This window comes from Haliotis rubra, unplaced genomic scaffold, assembly GCF_003918875.1.
Source record: "Haliotis rubra isolate DU_JTF1 unplaced genomic scaffold, ASM391887v1 Scf1026, whole genome shotgun sequence".
Taxonomy (NCBI): domain Eukaryota; kingdom Metazoa; phylum Mollusca; class Gastropoda; order Lepetellida; family Haliotidae; genus Haliotis; species Haliotis rubra.
This window is the reverse complement of record NW_025764922.1, coordinates 16,015-23,029: the sequence shown is the minus strand read 5'-3', so window position 1 is coordinate 23,029 and position 7,015 is coordinate 16,015. Positions and strand designations below refer to the sequence as shown.

Sequence of the window (7,015 nt, the reverse complement as noted above, 5' to 3'; positions counted from 1 at the left end):
CAAGGTTAGTTTCAGCGACTGGAAACTGCCGGAAACCAACAAAGTTAGTTTCCAGAAATGGAAACTTACAGTAAAGTATCAATGGTAGTTTCCATTCATAAAGCAACTGGAAACCATCATTGATGGGAACTTGAATGAAATGAACGTAGAGGAAATTACTTTGACTCCATATATACGAGTATATATAGCATATATCCAGAAACCTACATTAACCTACGTTAAACTGTCTGTGTATTACATGTATATAGGTTTCAGTTTAGTGATCTCAGTGTTTCTGTACACCAGAATTGAAATGAAAGATATTGTCACATGAAACAAGATTAATTTCAGGAAAAATTAAACCTAATTGAAAGAATATGGAAACTTCAGATTCTACTTTGTCTCCTTTACGTTTTGTTAGGTAAACTTACAGATACCTGTAACTTATAACTGGAATATTGCTGATTGCGGCTTTACACAACATACAAAAAACAAAACAAATATAAAACCCAAGCATATCTGGTATCTGTGAAGTACGCCATTACTTCATTTTCTCGACTTATTAAATTGTCAAATAGCGACTTCACCATGTGCCCGTCACCTGTTGTGAGATATTCGTTGATATGATGCATGTACTATCGCCAAATGATTCCCGCATCCAGTAAATCACCATCCAGTAACCATTTGTGGTTTGTTTGTTTTTTTGCTTCTATGAAACAGGCGCATATCTTCTTTTCCATGTTTCTTTGCTGATAATATCAAGTATTCCTGACAAGTTTATGTCCGATTTTAGACCTAAACATCAACCTAGAATGCACTATAATTGAGTTAAACATATTTAAAGTCACTTTATTGTAATCTTAAAAACGTTTTGTCAATTGAATGACAACTGGATTACCTTGTTACATGTAAGGTCAAATCAATAAACCTTCCAACTACAGATTATGATAAAACATCGTTCACTTACTTTTAATTGACCAGGCTTGGCAGAATCACACCACTTACCCTCATTTAAGATGCCAATCAAACGTTTAGGAGAATCACACCACTTACCTGGATCGCAATTGAAAAAGTTTATCAGACTGCAGCTTTTTTAAAAGCCCTGAGTTTTATAGGCCCAGTGCGAAAATAATATCTGGTTGCTACAACTAATGTTGACATAACACTGTACATCAGAGACGGAGTCTTTTAGTTCCTGTTTATGAGTTCGCTCTATACACATGGCTTGTTGATAATAACTGATTGTTAAAAGCTTGCATTGACTTTCGGCTGATATCTTTCAAATCATGAAAACACTGAACGTGCTCAGGTAAATAAAATGTACCGAGTATAGATTCCAACAGAATGAAAGCAAGTAGACCTAATGGGATAACTAGCAATTGTCTGAGGTCTGTAAGAATTGAACTCTTAATGGTAATAACACGAGTTTACGGTATCATACTACCACTTAAACATGTGATGCTTAGCAGGTTTATAAATGTTCATTCTACACAAATATCGTGGCATAAATTGTTCAGTATGTGAAACGACATGTCATCTTTAGTTCTTGTCATGACCCTATTGTTATTTGACACATGTCGCCCTTCATTGGTCGTATTCTACACAATGAAAGCATTCAGGGATAGAACAAACAACTGAAGACATTTTTGGTGTTGTTACCAATACTGCATGAGTTTACATCAGATTTAATCAAATGAATGAGATGCCAGAAAAAGCCCCGATCGTTGATATTTCTCCGTACGTCAACCACCGGGAACCTGGTGGAACCCCAAAAGGGGGAGTTTAGGGACTATGTCATCTTTCATTTTCATCGTCTCTACTATTACAATGTTTTTTACGTTTCATTTTGTACAGTGCACCCTGGTTTTAATGCCCCTGGCTGTAATGCCCCTGGTTTTAATGCCCCTGGCTGTAATGCCACCCTGGATATAAAGCCATGATTTTGCCAGAACGGATTTCCTGCCTATATAATACCCTGGTTATAATACCAAACTGGATCTGATGCCATATGCCGATGGTTTTTGGAGCAAAAAGTCATGTTCCCCTGGTTATAATACCAATTGCACTGGCTGCATGTAGTATACATACCTTAATTGGTTAATTGACATGGCTCAAATTAATTGACCAGACTCATTAATGCTTTAAGTCATGTAATCCCATGTAGGATAACACACGTGACAATACACTTCCTGCCACCTACAACAACAAGTCACCTGCAGCCCCTAGACGTTGGAATTGTCCAGTCATTCAAGGCTCATCACAGGAGACATCAGCTCAATCACCTTGTTGATTATATAGGGCCGCTAACTGTCCTACCTGGTTATAATGCCACCGTGGATATAATGACATATTTTCTCCTAGACAAACGGTGGCATTATAACCAGGGTATACTGTACTACAGTATTTACATCTGCAATATTGAGTTTCACTTGTCACAAAATATGTGCAACCGACTACATGTATGACGGCCAATGACAAGCCGGCATGTGCGATCAGCAGTGTAACCGAGGCCTAATATGGAGGCATTACGTTTGAAATCTTTGCCTCTGTTGTGTGTTCGTTTCAAATTGATAGACATGATTAGTGTGTCACCTACTCTTATACAGACGCCTCTTTGAGTGTTTTGAATATGATATTTGCTTGAATGATGTTGCGATCTATCAAATTCTACGTAGCTGTACCAACCCATGAGAACTGCACTTCAACCTAATCCCAATTCGTTGTGTCGAAGACAGATTTATTTCAGCGAAACTTGATTTGTGGGGTCCCTTATAATACTCTTTGAGTCGTCTTAAAGGCAAAGCTTTCATTTTGGACCTATTCCGGTAATAGGTCAACTTGGTGTTCTATAGAATTAGTGTCCCTTTTCAACAACGGAATAAAAGATAAGTACAGACTTATTTTCAAATGTCGTTGCAGTAATAAAGTATATATATTGAGTTATCAATCCTTTTTTGTTATTTAGTATATTCTTGTATGGCCTTTCCCAACTATGCTCTGAAAGAAATATGAGAATGAGAGGAGTCCATGGCATAATGAATGTATAGTATTTCAAAATGTATAAAAATATTATTTTGAAACATCAGCCCAAATGAGCGTGATACATTAACCGTTCAATAGCTCGCTAAATAGACATCAGGTATGTGCACTTCACCGGAGTGTTTCATTGTGTGCCCCTAAGTCAGGGGACTGTGGTACAATTTTGGTCTGCGATTCAGTTGCTAGTATTTAGCATGACTTACCTTTATTTAGCAAGACCTAACAGCATACCTTTATGGTTGATGTGAATTGTACTCTATTATTTGGAGCTCATAGCGTTGTTTGCAGCTACATTTCTATGTTTATTTCCTCTTGTGTCATGTAGAGCTGAATACACTTGTGTATGTCAAAGGCTGGCACATCTCCCGAAGGAACTGTTCGTGAGTGCCGTTCAGTGTCGATGGTAGTAACGGTAAGGAAAACAAATTTCGTTTACTTATTGGAAACATTTTACAAGGTAAAAGGGACTATGTGTTTTCCTCTACGAAACAGCATCTACACCACAGAGACGTTGAGTATCTAACTTATCACAACACATGTTCATTTTTCAGAAATCAGACAATGCTGATTGGAACAGATACGCTCCTATTTGGAACACTGACTTTCAACATTATAGCGTCGGCGACTATGATGTGTACAGATCCCAGCAAATTTCCTTTTGTAAAATACAATTTGAGGCTACCAGGTTTCAGCTACGTTTCCATGTCAACAGAGGGACTTTTCAAATGTGTTGCGACTTGTCTGAAGAGAAAGTGGTGCAGATCCTTCAATTATGACCTCACACGTGGAGACTGTGAATTAAATTTCGCCTCATTATCACTCGGTAGTATCAACGGCACTTATCTGGAGCCAGCGAGTGGGTTTATCTTCTCGGACATCACACACTGGCCACAGGTACATGTATCCTTTCTCATCCTATGTTACTCAACCTATGTTCAAGACTAAAACTGGTGACTTGGCTATTGTATGCTCATATCATCAACCACTAGTTTGTCCAACTCAGTGTCGATATTATAAACCACATAAATACAGTGGTGGCGACGTAAACAGTATAACAACATTTCGGATAGTTTGTTGAAACATTAAGATAACAGAATAATACCTCAGCATGTTTACAATTATTACATTAATATGTCTATTGTTTATGACTACAGTACAATCTTAACAAAATCATGTTTAAGTATAGATACGTGATAATATCAATGACATGTCGGTGTGTCTTTCTACAATTCTATATACCTGCATCTGACACCCGACCGTGGCTCAGAAAATCAGTGTGACATTACATTTGGTGAAAATTGATTTGGCGCAACTCAAGTTCTTATACATACAAGCAATCTTCCATGCATAAAAACCGACTCCCCCAGGACGAAACAATTCAGTTAGAAACGACTATACCCTTTCCACATCCAAAGCAACCCATATCTGACAACACTGTAGGGACTTTTAGACACGTAAGGAAAACCATATTTGCCTACATTATAGGAACGTTTCGACATCACACATCGTACGTAAGGAATGAGCTCTTATTTCCAAACCATTACATGTCATAGGGGTGACACAAGGTTCCAAACATCTTAAATTATCCCGTGTCTTTTTTCCAGAGAATGGCTGGCGCGTGTGCGAATCACAACTGTACAACAGAAAGCGAATGCGAAGAGATCGACAAAAGTCATTTCAGGTGTATCGAATATGGTAATAGTATTTCTAAGCACAATTCAAAAAGGGCTTCAGTGTCCGAATCGACTGGATTCACTGTCACACTCTTAATGTGTGCCAGAAATGCATGATCATTGGTCCGATTTGTATTTTACAGGCCTACCAAAAGAAAATATGAAACTGCAACATTTTTATATCAGCGAACTTTGACCTCTACTGCGCATGCGCATTACGATCCATGCTTCTTTCCAATTTCCGAGCAATTGTGAATCGCCTCGCTAAGAAAAAGTATTAAATATGTCGAAATAATTGCTGTCAGTCATTTAATACGAATGTAAAGTAAACTAAACAAGTGTGCACACAAGTACCATGGTGATAAATGCCAAATAACACAACAGAAATACTTAAAAAGGGAATGTTACTTTTGTCCAAGCTGGAAATTGTCAACATGCGATCGAGACTTCCTCTTCCATGTGCGCATGCGCAAAATCAAAGTTGCAGGCTCTTCTTTTTTTGATGCAGTTTTAGCGATTTAAAGTTGCCGTTTTTACTGTTTCAGTAGCGAGGTATGTTGCTATTTCCACGATTAATGTGGACTTTTCTGCGTTTTTGTGCACAGTGGGAAAGCTTTCTTTGGTAGGCCTGTTTTGGCCAATGTATTTCTATCTTTGAACTATACTGGACCAAAACAGAAACGTCACCTATCAAAACCAAATGCAAACTATTGTTCTTACAAAGAGGTGTTTCTATTATGATTTACCGTTTTGTTTACATGTTTTTCTGTCCAAATTGACAGTTATTACCAACATCAATGCGTTTTCTATTGAAAGAGCATATCGAACAAAGGCACCTAAAAAGACAGACGCGGTTAAAGGTTCCGTATGGTATTCGTGAAAATGAATATGCACGTGCATATAGTGACAGCCCTATCAATGAAAGCGAGACCAAACTCGCCTGAAATCATTCTTGTTTTGACACAATCACCATGGCACGACTTACTAGAGATCGGAGGAACCAAGCCTTGGGGCGATGGCAGAGTGAGAGTATGTCGAAGGCATGGGGAACGGTTTTCTAATGAGTGTATTGTTGAAAGTGACTCGTGGGGTGGTCCAAGCATCATGGTGCATGGTGTGGAGTGCAATCGGTCTAAACCAGAGAGTTGGCCTCGTGGTGTTCCAGAATCTCCGTCCAGGACGTGGAAATGGCGTGACAGTTGCTCGCTATATTGACCAAGTCATAAGATCCAACGTTGTACCATATTTTGGACGTCACTGAAATCACATCTTCCAGCAAAACAACGCTCGTGCCCAGACTGCCAACATGGCATCCAAAGCCTACAATGGCCTGCACTCAGTCCGGATTTAAGTCCAATAGAACACCTTTGGGACGAGATTGAAAGAAGACTGAATGACCTCCAACAAAGGCCGACAACTGCGGCTGGACTCGATCAGGCATTTCGAGTATGGACCTTCATCAACGGGCTAATTCATTCCATGAACAGACGATGCCTCCAAGGAGGCGACACACGATACTGACTTTGAGGTATCCTAATGGTGTTTGAACTTTGAACTCAGTCCTCGGTTTGATTGTTAATTAGAGCGAATTACAGTGTGTGCTTTAAGAAACCTCTATCGGTGTGGCGTTTCTTTTGCGGTTCAGTATATATACTTGTGCTCAAGTGTTCCTCATATTGGTAAGACTTGTATAACGTCAGGCTTTCCTCCCACATCAAGTATGCGATATGATTTCGCTGAAATACCGGTTTTAAAACCATCTTCCATTAGGTACTCATTCACTTGTATTTAAAAAACGTGGTTTAAACGTCGTCTTGCGTAATTTAGCTGATTGTGTGTAGAAGCTTAATTAAGTTCAACTGAATTCATCTTTTCTGATTTCGATACATGGTGTCCTAAACACTACTCTCTCTTCCGCAAAGTATCATCGTGTGGAAAAGTAAAAGAATGTGACCCATCAAGCCCTGATGGCGAATACTGGCTTCGCCTGCCGAACTTTGGTCTGTACAGAACCCGGATCTACTGTCACAACATGAACACCAGCAACCCCGTGGAGTACCTGACTCTGCCCACTCCTAACTATGGAATATATCCGAAATTGTCGAATCCCATCTGCGCAGGTGAAATAGGTCTCAACGGTGTCTGTGTCGGAGAAGGAGGGGAGGTGTGGTACAACAGGATTAGAGTGAAAACAGAGGTGAGACTTTTGTGATGACGATTTCTAGGTCATTGGGTATTTACCGCCAGGCACAAGTGAGTCTGTTAGCCGGCATAAGTGTGTCAGTTTTAGAGTCTGTCATCCGGCACAAGTATGTCAATGTTAC

General features: G+C 39.4%; 1 long non-coding RNA gene across 1 annotated transcript; it reads right to left on the bottom strand.

Annotated features, from left to right (window-relative positions):
* Positions 1-3,083: 3,083 nt before the first annotated feature.
* Positions 3,084-6,341, bottom strand: LOC124271482. Its single transcript, XR_006897051.1, has 3 exons — positions 6,241-6,341; positions 3,961-3,965; positions 3,084-3,099 (listed from the first exon to the last, which is right to left on the bottom strand). It is a non-coding gene; the product is annotated as an uncharacterized LOC124271482 (long non-coding RNA).
* Between the last annotated feature and the right edge of the window lie 674 nt (positions 6,342-7,015).